This window comes from Gossypium arboreum, chromosome 3 (genome assembly GCF_025698485.1).
Source record: "Gossypium arboreum isolate Shixiya-1 chromosome 3, ASM2569848v2, whole genome shotgun sequence".
Classification (NCBI taxonomy): Eukaryota; Viridiplantae; Streptophyta; class Magnoliopsida; order Malvales; family Malvaceae; genus Gossypium; species Gossypium arboreum.
This window is the reverse complement of record NC_069072.1, coordinates 4,666,914-4,679,538: the sequence shown is the minus strand read 5'-3', so window position 1 is coordinate 4,679,538 and position 12,625 is coordinate 4,666,914. Positions and strand designations below refer to the sequence as shown.

The following is a 12,625-nucleotide window of genomic DNA, read 5'->3' as shown; positions in this document are numbered from 1 at the left end:
AGTTGGTACAAATCAACTAGAGGTGATCATAGATCGGGCTGGGCCCAGATAAAATTTTAGGCCTGTCTACTAGGCCCGGGCTTGGCCCGACCCGAAATATGGGCCTAAAAATTTGTTCAAGCCTGGCCTGAAATAAAATTACTAAGCCCGAGCCCTGCCCGGCCCGACCCATATTAATTTTTTTTGCTTATTTCATTAAATAAAAATTTTTAAAAATATAATAAATCAAATATATTTAAAAACATAAAAACAAATATTAAGACAAATAAAAATAATACTAAAATAATTCTTAAAATAATATACAAATTGACAATATAATAAAAAAGGTTGTATTAAAAATTTAAAATGATTAAAAATAAAATAAAAAATATATTAATATATAATTCGGGCCGGGCTAAAAAACTCTTACCCGAGGCCCGGCCCGTTTTCTAAACGGGCCTCTTTTTTTCCCAAGCCCATTTTTCGGGCCTATATTTTTACCCAAACTCTCTCATTTTTTGAGCGGGCCTTCGGGCCAGGTCGGGCCGGGCCGCCCAGCCCATGATCAGCTCTAAAATCAACCAGATACAAACTTAATTGAAAAAATCTAAAATATAATTTTTTATACAACCAATAAACATTGTTGTAGGAGTATTTATAAAGCAAAAATAGCAATGACTATTACTTCAAAAGAGAATGTTATTTTTAATTTTAAAGATAAAATTATAAATACATTTTAAAAATCTTTTACCCATATATAATAAGTGTGACATTATGTAATATATATAATTAAAATTCAAATAATTAACATGCATTTGAATAAAATTATTTTAAAAAAAGTAAGAGAGAAGTAAAAATCAAAATATATTTATCATTAATAACAATTTTTTAAAAATAAACTTACAGCCATCCAAATTTTAATTCAATGGGCAAAGTTAATGTCTTGAGAACTTAAGTCTTTCTGTGTAACTTACATGTGGGTTTTAGCCTATATTTAAGTTTAAATATATTTTCTTGATCAGTCTAATTGTGCTTTATAATGATTAAATTTGATTATAATTATTTTGATTAAGTATAGATATATCTTAATTATCAATCTAATCGTACTTTATAATGATTAAATAAATTATTCGGATTTATTTTTTATAATTGTAATGTGAATGTATTTATAACTTGAAAAATATACATATATTAATTAAAAATTACATTATATTTAACTTAATATTATATTAGAAAATAAAACAATTCATAGTTTAATTTAATAATAATAATTAAATTTTATAATTAAATAAGATTTTATTATTTTTAATTAAAAACGATTGAATAAAAATTGAAAATAATGATAAATAAAATAAGTAATAATTAATGAAAGCTAAACTTATTATTTTATTTAAAAATCATTTAATAAGTAAACCTTAAAAGATTAATGTATTTTTATTAAACTTATATTTTCGAGTAAGTGAATTTTTATAAAACTTCCGGAAAGTTTGAATATATGTTTGTAATTAGTATTTTACCATAGCCCATGTATCATATACGATCACGTGGTTTTTACGTGACATTAATGCATTAAAATGAAACAGATGATACAGAAGGTTGTTTCTCCGGACTAGGTGCGAGTAAAACATGAATGAATTTAAAAAAAGTTGATTTTTTTTTATTTTGTTATTTGCTTTAATTTTTCGAATCAATTTAAATAAACTAATCGATTTTTCAAATTTAAAATAAATTAAAAATTTACCGGTCGAATAACAACAAAATCGAGGTGGTTCTGAATTTAGGTGTAATTCGATTTTAATTTCCTCCCCTAACGTCGTTTTACTCCTTTATAGTTAAAAAATAAAAATAAAACTTTTAACTCCATGCCCATTGCCATTTTTTCTTCCTCAACCCCGATTCTTAAACGCCCAAATTTGGAACCCTAGATTTTTCTCTGCAGAACTTTTCTTAATCCTTATTTCGTATTTGATTTCGAGAAGCGTAAGCGGCTGCGTCCAGACGGTAAACGCCACAGCCACAGCCATCGTTTCCGCCGAGTCCACAGTCCATCCCTTAGTCTTCAATTGTTCAGGTAACATGTTTATGAATGCCTATTGTTTTAACTATTAAATATCTTAATTTGTTTAGAAAATATGAAAATGAAGAAGTGAACAAGAGATCGAGTTGATGACCGGATAACCCATGTTCACTAATTATTTAGGAGCTTTAGGCTTTCTTTTAGCTTACTTGTTCCTACTTGAAGGAGAACAAGGAATTTCCTCTTGATCATTGTATTCTTCAAAACTGGCCCCACTAATTCTTCTCAGTTTAAATTATTAACTTACTTGACCTCTCTCAAATGCTTTGGCTTTGACAGTGGTGCAGAAAAAACTCCCATGACTTCTGGGCGAAAGGTCTTCTGATTAGGAGTGGAACACGACTCCCTTGATTTTGGGGTGTAATTTGGGTTTGAATGAGAATTTTAAAAGATCCTATACTTGATGATAAAATTGCAAATTGGTTATAGGTGTAAGTTGTGTTTGTTTTTGCTTATTAGCATCTTCCTGAAGCCTCAAATGTTGAAAGAAACATTTCAGGAATTTAGCCTTTGTGCTTTTTGGTAAACATACGTGTAAAACTAAAAAAGCGAAGCGCTATTTATGTTGTTTTGCTTTTTTTAAACGCTGCCTTGTTTGTTTTGTGCCTCTAGTCATAGCATGATATAGCTTTAAGGTCATCGTTTTTAAGAAACATTTTGAGATAAAAAGTACTATTGAGAAATAGTGCTAAACTGTTGAATTCGTTTTTTTTTTTTATTCAAGCTGATAACAAGCTAAACGACAACATTGAAAATTTACAAAGTTAATAGGATTTTGAGAACAAGTTGGTGATCCCTTTACCAAACTCTTATAAGTTTACTGTAATAGAATAAGATTATAATTGAAGAGTTGTAATGAAATAGCGCTATAATGGAATAGAGCTGTAATTAATAATTCAATTGTTTGATTGAATGGAATGGAATAGAGCTGTAATAGCTTTCTTTTGTTTGGTTGGATGGAATAGACCTTGTAATAGTATAAGGAAAAAGACTTAAATGACCAAAATATCCTTAGCAAAATTTTTTAAGTAGATAATTATTATTATTGTTATTAAATTTTAAGAAAATTATTATTAAATATATTTTATTAAAAATAATAATAAATATTTTAATCATATTTTAACATAATTATTATTAAATATAATTTAATAAAATAATATACAATTCAATAACATTCTTAATATAATTATTATATGAATTAAAAATCATATTATATAATATTATTAAAATAATATATAATCTATTTTATTATTTTTGAATTACATTACAATTTAATGTGCTAAAAGCGAAGAGAAGTTAAAAATTATTTTAAGGGTTAAAATGAATAATTAATTTATAAGAGATCAAATTATAATTTTATCATTATATTAATTTATGATTTGATAAAATTTAAAAGGTTTTTATTACAAATTTACCATTTTAGGAGAGTCACGTCTTCATGACTTTATTATTATAATATAAATTGAATTTAATCGAAGGAATACATTTGCATGATATCTATATGAGGAATATATTAAATCCAATCAATTATAAAACTTACAAAATTATATTTCAACAAAATTATCTGAAATTCATTAAAAATAAAAAGTAAAAGATTATTAAAAAATCTTAGTATAGAATAATATTAAAAACTTTGGATCGATATGTACATATGAATACAAAAATAAAACAGTAATTATACCAATATTTTCTTTCTCAAAATTATTACATGCCGAGAGATAGACTAGTGGTTCTACTACGGAGCTACCGAATTTTTTTTTTCATTTTGTCAAATTCATTTTTTTGAGCAAATAAAATATAATATTATTAACATTTAAACATGGATCTTTTAAGAATTTTGTATATAAAAATCTCAAAAATAATGAATAGACCTACACTAGGTACATCATACATATACTACTCAACACCTACAACCGAATGAATCCAAAAAACATAAATTGTAGATGGTGCAAATTATGTTGATCCTAGATAACAGCTTATTCAAAGTATACTTTGCATCTATGTCATCAATCTCTTCCTTCGTTTCAGCTTCATTGAGAGACTTTGATATTGATTCGAATAACTGCTTATTCAAAGTATACTTTTCACTGTTATCAATCTTCAAACATTCCTCATCGTAAATTTTCTTTTGCTGCATCTGAAGCACACTCTTACGCTTCTGAAGGAGCAACCACATGTCTAATTATTTTATAATCCAAAGTACCTGAAAATAATGCAGTAAATAGAACTTGCTCTTGGATGTCACACTTTCAGTATACCATCACAGTATAGAGACCATTATTATGGCTCGGCCATTGATTAAGGCATCTAAGCCACTCTCGACCCTTGGCACATAAGCAAAAACTTAATAAAAAACTTACCTTATGCCAATTCAATTGCCTTGCTGGTCCAACATCATCATTATCTTCATTCTCAACCTCATTTTGCTCAAAATCATCTAGCAGACTCAGACATTGCTCCTTCCGATACATGGCAATAAATGGAACCTAGCATAGAGAGAAAACATGCATGTAAGTTTGCATTTTAATTTCAAACTTTGAACAAAAGTTTTAGTATACTTACATCAAACTTCTCCACATGATGCAATTCCAGAACCTCATAATATCTTCCTTCTTAATTTTGTTCAAGAGAATGATACCTTTCTGAGATCTTTCTTTAGTTCTTTTCTTGCAGAACAATATATATGAATTCATTACAAGTTGATTATGTATCCAAATAGTCTCCTCTTCTATGCTCCTTTTATCAAGTGGAGGAGCAGTTCACTAGAAGTTCAATCTTCTCCCCGCGATCCAAAACCTGCTTAAAAATTGAATTAATTATTGATTTGATCACAATCAGCTTCAGCATCTATTATTAGTTTTCCTTTTGATAACAAAGAATAGAGAAATATCAAACAGTTATATGGAAGGAACAAACAAGTTAAACACCATTGTATTAGGAAATTATCAATTCAGACCCCCCACTAAAAGACCACCACCACTAAAAAGAAAGGGACAATCCAGAGTCATCCAGCCACATAGAACATTTATTATATTTAAAAGGCTCAAGAGATTGACCATAAGCAAGAGCACGAAGATAAACAGCAAGTTTCTACACCTAATATATTCTTAAGAATATTCAAACAAGCTCCCCCCCTTGTTTGTCCAGAAAACCACAATCCAAAACCAATATAATCCATAACTTTAGCTGTAACGTCCCCCTACCCAAGACCGTTGCCGGAGTCAAGCAGGAGACATTACAAAACTTATCTTAGCACTTAAACAGTTTTCGTAGTAAACTATCCATCTGCGTCACGGTCACTAAAAAAATCATATCTCAAGTTACGAAACTCAAAATCTAATTCCGTAAATTTTTCCTGAAACTAGGCTCATATATCTACTTACTAATTTTTTTTTAGAATTTTTGGTCAGGCCAATTAGTACAGTTTATTAGAAAAAGTCTCTCCTGTTTCAGGGTTCGGCTACTCTGACCCTTGTGCACTACGAATCAAATTTCTTCCTGTACAGAAATCCAATGACTATGCCATTTGTTTCAATTAAAAATAGACTCAATAAGGAATCCATACAAATAAATTTTGAGTCCTAATTCTTAATACACAATTTATGGTGAATTTCTAAAGTCAGAACAGGGAATCCAGAAATTGTTCTAACCCTGTTTCACCAAAACGTAAATATCTCATAAAATACAACTCTTTTACCTATTTTGTTTCTTCCATATAAAAATAGATTCATTAAGCTTCAATTACATATTTTATTCATCATCTAATTCACTTTATACTATTTTTGGTATATTTTCAAAGTTGGACTACCGCTACTGTCCAAATCTATTTTAGTAAAAAATGTTGATAACTAAGTTTATAACATCTTCATTTCTTCTCTCTACAACATTTACCAACAATTCCTCTTATTACTCTTCACTAACATATCAAAACATACCATACTTAAGGTTTTGGTAACATTTACAAAACATACCAAAATATCACTTAACAACATAGATACTTTCAAAATAACCAAAAGACATCCTAGGTACAATGCCATTTTCTAAAAAGATAGAAACTTCACCAATTTGAGTTTGGGGATCGGCTTGTATCTTTGAGTCCTTATACTTTCGTACCTAGCTGCATGACGGAAACAAACCGTCGCTGAGAATACTCTCAGTGGTATTTCTATAAACAATAGCTTAATCAACTTTAAAACATGGTAATTCAAACACATTATTGCTATTATTCAATATCAATCAGATACTATAATAATCTTTACTTTATTTACCCTTATTAACATAACTCGGACATCGACGGATACACGGATCCAACCCCCACTCCGGGATAAGCACATAGTGCTTCATCGAATAAATCCGAACTTTAACATTATAGTACACAAAGTACTTCATCGAACAAATCCGAACTTTAACAAGAGTCGACACATAGTGTCTCATCGACTCAATGTCGGAATATCCCAATACTTCCAATTCCTATGACATGCCAACTATATCCGACTAGCCCGACACTGTTAATAGGGTATTCAAAATCACATTCATTTCAATATGGTAAAAATACTTACCTCATTCACATTTTCATACAATATAAATATCAAATATAGCAATAACAATTAAGCTCGGTTTATAGAAATACAAACCACTATTTATCGAATTTAATCGATATCTTCATTTACTTTCTCTTTTCCCTTCTTTGATGACGTATCCGATGCTACGTTTGCTACTAACAATCATACAATTAAAAATCATCAATATACTAATTCATAAAACACATTTTCACTTTCTATCAAACTTTTACAAAAATTCCAATTTCGTCCTTTTTCCATTACTAATCTTTTTCTTTAACTTAAGCTTCATATTCTCTTTAATCAACTCATTAACAATTTCTAACTCATAAAATTCATTATAAAACATAAATTTTGAGCTCTATTCAACTTAATCCCTATTTAAACCTAACTTAGAATTCTTTTAATAAATCACTCAATTTTCACTTCTAACTTCAATTCCTATCAATTTAACCCATAAAACCTCAATTTATTCAACTAAATCAATATCTAAAAATTTTCTATTTTTCTTCATTTTAACCTCATACATGTAGAACTTTGAATTATGCATCCATAAACATAAAAATCATAAGAAAATGAGCTAAAACAACTTACCAATCAAGCTTTAGGGCCTTAATCCTCAAATTTCTCTTTTCTATTTCTTTCTTTCTTTCTTTCTTTCTTTCTCACGTTTACTCTCTGTAACTCTTTCTATGTTTCTTTACTCATTATTCTTTATTCATTATACTATATTATATTATTATTAACCTATAATAAATATAAAATTAACATGTGTAATAGCTACATAAAATATCTTATAGCTATTACACATATATACCAACTATTACACATGTTATATCATACATTCACACACATGGCACTTAGGGTCTAATTGCTAGATTAGTCCCTTTTACTTCTTTAATCTATAATTAAACTTTTATTCCTTATGCAATTTAATCCTTTAAACTAAATTCAAGCTACTTCACTTAATTAAACACTAAATAACCATTCAACTATAATTCATAAATATTTCTAATAAATATTCATAAATTAATTTCACGGAAACAGTACTCAAGACTCAATTTCCGATACCGTAACTTTCAGTTCATTACATTAGCAATACCATTTTCCATACCATAGTTTCAAGGAAATTAGTGAACTGAACATTGGGTGTTTTGCCATAGAAAAACATTCATTTCAAACATAGTCCTGAACCTTTAAATAAAAATTTTTGGAATGAAAATTTTTAGTTCTTATTACATTAACCCATCAAACCATATCTATGTATAGGCATTTGTACTAGTTGCCAAAAATTCCATGGCATGGTAAGGCACAAGAAGATATTCAGTTGGGCTACTATACTACTACATGGTATTTGGGTTGAGAACATACTGCACGACATTAAACTAATGCACCACAAGGAGCTGGATGTACTTTTAAAGTCCTCATTACAACATTGTTTGCATAGGCTGCATCTAATAGGAGGTTTATCATTCTTACACATATATTGACTTTTAAGCTAAGCTTTGAATCAAAAAATACTTGATAAATTGACCAAGCCACTAACTAACAAAACCAAAGTAATAGAAGGTTGAAAGGATTATTATCCCCAGTTAGCAAACTTGTCTTTTGCAAACCCGTCTTTAATATCTAATTCACTCTAATCTAACAAAAAATCAGCAGTAATAGAGTTTAAATTGTCCCTTTGTACAATTATTAGGTCCATCCTTCAAAGCTAAAGAGAATACATACACATACACATACACAAAAAGAAAAAGAAAAACTGTTTGACATGGCAAATCCACCTTACATGTACTTTCTCACTCCATTATAAGAACTTGAAGAGAAATTCCCAACAAATATAATTAACCTAAAATAACTTGAATTAACCATTACTTCACTTCCTATAAATCTAAAAATAACATAAATTCCTAAACACCAACATAAAATGCCTACAAAAAATCCAATTCTATCGTTACCTAAAAAAAATACAATTGACCGTAAGCCAACTTCCTATGAAACCAAAACCAATGACTGAGTGAAATTAACATAACTTGCTTAATACTCAGATGAACAAATACAAAATTAAAGATAAATAAAGAACCGTAGCACCAAATGAACTAACATTTGCAGAGATCAAATGAAAAATATTCATTAAGAAAAGGATTTATAGGGGGAAAAATACCCAACCTGGAATGGGAGATAAGAAGCTTCAGAGACCCATAACAAATTTTGACAATCAAAGAATTAAACAAAAAAAAAAACAGCCGGTGCCTTCAGTTTCATAAGCCAAGGAAACAAAGAAATATATCAGAGACCCATAACAAATTTTGACAATCAAAGATGACCATGAGAAGAGTTATGAAGTTTTATACAAGAAGAGTTATGAAGTTATGAGGAAAGAGAAATAGAAAACAGGAGATGAAATAAAAAAAAAAACGTACCGAAGATGAAGATGAAAGGCGAACGTGCTGTTGATTTGGGAAAAAATGTTGGAAGAAATCTGGAGCAAGGGAGAAGAAAGCAGGCTATTTTTGGGATAAATTTTACGCGTCTAGTGTTGAATAGCAATTCAGTGCCTTCACCCCAGAATACCTATTACAGCATCTGAGGGAATATGAGCGTAATAGCAAATCGGTAGAATGAAGTAAACGGTGAACCAAACGGTGTAATAGCAAAAAATCACTGTAGGGCACGAAATTATGCAGGAATGGAATGAAGTAAACAGTGAACCAAACGTACTGTTAGAGTATATTTGGTTGGCTGTAATGCTAAGCTATTACAGCTGAATTTAGTGAGCCCGTTCCTATTCCATTGTTTGGTTGGCTGTAATGGGCTATTACAACCCTATTCCATACAGCCTTATTCAAGGCAGAACTGTTATTTACAATTCGGCACTCCCCCTACGGAATACCAATTCAGCGTGAAAATTTTTCAACTTTACCCATTTCTTTCTCACATCTGAGCATTTTCTTTTTTTTTTTTTCACAATTCCCATTTCCTTCCAACCTTCTCCCTCTTTTTCACACTGAAGCATCCTCACCAACTCTATCCAAGCCTGAACCCAGATTCAATTTCAAGTTAAGTCGAATTCCTTCGATTCTCGCTCTTCTTAGGCTCCACAAATTCATCCTCAAGCTCCAGTTAAAATCAGGGTCAACGGTTTCAATTTCCTCTAAACAAAAATGAAGCTTGAAATCTAGATTTCTCAGTTTTCTCGAGAAAAATCGACTTCAGTGTGAGAGGAAAGGGCTAACGATCTAACACCCAGATGTTAAATTGGTGCTGAATCGAGTGAAGCAATTCGCTGACAAGGTATTAAGTTTTTGCTTTGTCTTAATGAATACTACTCTTAATGGCTTCGCAACTGATTAGAGTCTTATCCTATGAAGCTCGCAATCAGCTAGAGCTCTCTCTAAGGCAAGCTTTTGATCTTCTTCAATCGAAATTAAGACCTCCCTTTTCGTTAACTATCCCAGATCCCCAAGAATACACTCTACTTAATCAAGCTATTCTCTATGGTGTTTTAATCGAACCCTATTTCGCCAAAATTCATATTAAGCACTTACATGCTATTGTCATTGATGGGTATAAGCTATTTTTAAGTTTACTTGTTGGAATTGTTAATGAATTGTATGGAAAGCTTGTTGATTCAGTAAAGGAACAATTAATTTGGGTTACTAAAGAAATGATTGATGTTTCTGCTACAGGAATTGATAGTTTGTTAGTATGTTTAATGAGGCAAATTGTTGGTGGTGATTTTTGTGATGGGAATCTTTGGTTATGTTTCAAGTTAGTAAGTCTTTGTTTAAGTAAATGGGATTGTTTGTTACAAGAAAAGCCTGAGTTTTGACCAGTGCACTATATACATTTCTTCGTTTATTAGCTGATCATTGTAGGGTATTGAATAATCTGAAACTAGAGATGTTGAGGTAGATGGAGATCGAGTTTTGTGTCAAAATGTTGAGGGATTAGTTTCAACTTTGTTTGAAGATAGGAAGGGATCTTGTTCGGTTATTACAAGATTTGTTTCATGTACCATTTTAGCCCTTAAATCATTAAGAGTTCTCTTTGCCTCCAGAACTTCCTTCTGTAACCCATCTTTACTCTTCAGTCATTGATCTGCAGTGATTTACCATCTCCTATTTTTCCTTGATTAGGTTTTGCCATTCAGCCTTCTTCTGTGTCAATTCTTCCGTAGTTTCCTCAAGTTTCTTCTCCATTTCTGAAACTTTCAATCTCAAGTTATCATCTTTGTTATCATCTTTATAGTGTGACATAGCAAGCATAGAGTTCATGGGTACGTTCATTGCCAATGGGGTTGCTCGTACCCCTCCAATAGGGTATCAATTCTTTCACTTTTTATTTTATAAAAAAAAGGTGATTAATTTTATCATTGTTTGCAGGTGGAATAGCTGGCATCACTTTCATTGTGATATAGATGAGAAGACTATAAAAAGTACTGGTAAGCTTTTTAACTTACTCTAATTATTTATATATAGTCATTTTCATTTTAATTAAATAAAACCCAGAATTTGCATTTAATTACTTGCTAAGATTTTCAACTTCAAATACTCAAAATTTTAAAACTTGTGCTTAAGCATTAATTAAATTCAATATTAGACTTGGATCATGCATGCTTATCCATTAATTTGATTGGTATAGTAGAATCAACAGATGCTTTAAACCACCGCCATCACCATGCAGTTTCCAACTTTCAAATCTAATTTATACTTCAATTTTCTTAGTTTTTTGACTTTGAATATTCCAACAGTAGATAATTTCATAATACCCTTTTATCAGCAATGTTTCAGTGTTCTTTCTATTATAGTAATTAATTCTGGTTTGAAACTTTGGGTATTAGTTGCTATTTGTATGCTTGACATGAATGAAAAATGACCATGAATTGCCTGCACACTTGTTTATTAGGATCTGAATCAGTCCAATCAAGAAATTCTTGAAGTTTAATTATAGATTTGATAAATTACCTTATGTTTGAAATGAAGAAAATAATTTTTATTAAATAAAACCCAAAATTTGTATTCAAGTACTTGCTAAGATTTTCAACTTCAAATACCCAATATTTTAACACTTGCAGTTGAGCATTAATTAAATTCAATGTTGGACTTGGATCATGCATGCTTATTCATTAATTTGATTGGTATTTTGTTGCTGAAAAATAGTGAATAGAATCAACCGATGCTTGAGACCACCACCATTACCACTACGTTATTTACAGCCTTTAAATCTAATTTATACTTTCTGTTTTTTGTTTTTTTTTTTTACTTTGAATATTCCTCAATGCTCTTTCTATTACAGTAATTAATTAGGGCTTGAAACTTTGGATGAATTTGCTATTTGCATGGTTAACCAGTTTCAATTTGATTGGCACGAGGTACAGAGTTTTGTCCCCGTAATATAATTGCTTGCTTGTACTAAAAATAAAATATTTGCATGCTTAAAACTTTCTATCCATGGTTTGTTTATTTATTAAATATAAGAAGAAAAAATCTTTTTTATGAACAATGTGACATAGCACATTCCATTTCTGTTGATAAAATTCTTGTTTTTATCTATTGTCGCATCTGTTGGATAGTCTTGATTTCATTTTGAAACTAATTATGGTGTTCTCGTCCCACATATTTACTTATCCATGAATGAGCATTCTTATTGCCTTTACAATATGCTACTGGGAAAAGGCAAATTATAATGAAGTTATGTTTTTGGCATGATACATATCTTTTGCCGGCTATTCTACTTGTGATGAACTTCTAATATCTCACTTGTTGCAGATCATCTTATCACAAGAGAAGAACATTCAGAAGATTTCTTTAGTTTACCATCTACTATGCGATTGGAATGGGTTAGAAGATTTCTTGCTGTGGGAATAAGGTATTAATAAATTGTTGATTTTTAGAGGCCAACCGCCCTACAGAACTTTTCTCAACCTAGTTAAAAAGGGCTATATATTTGTTTTGGAATTAGGGAGGGTTCAATTGTTAGGGTGATCGGTTTTACTAATTAATGAAAC

At 30.2% G+C, this 12,625-nt stretch overlaps 1 long non-coding RNA gene and 1 pseudogene across 1 annotated transcript; both read left to right on the top strand.

The window, feature by feature from the left end:
- Positions 1-1,764: 1,764 nt before the first annotated feature.
- LOC108475763 (uncharacterized) lies at positions 1,765-2,709 on the top strand. The gene is made up of 2 exons (XR_001870012.2): positions 1,765-2,050; positions 2,336-2,709. It is a non-coding gene; the product is annotated as an uncharacterized LOC108475763 (long non-coding RNA).
- Positions 2,710-4,230: 1,521 nt separating this feature from the next.
- LOC108475041 (uncharacterized) lies at positions 4,231-12,493 on the top strand (annotated as a pseudogene).
- Positions 12,494-12,625: the final 132 nt, after the last annotated feature.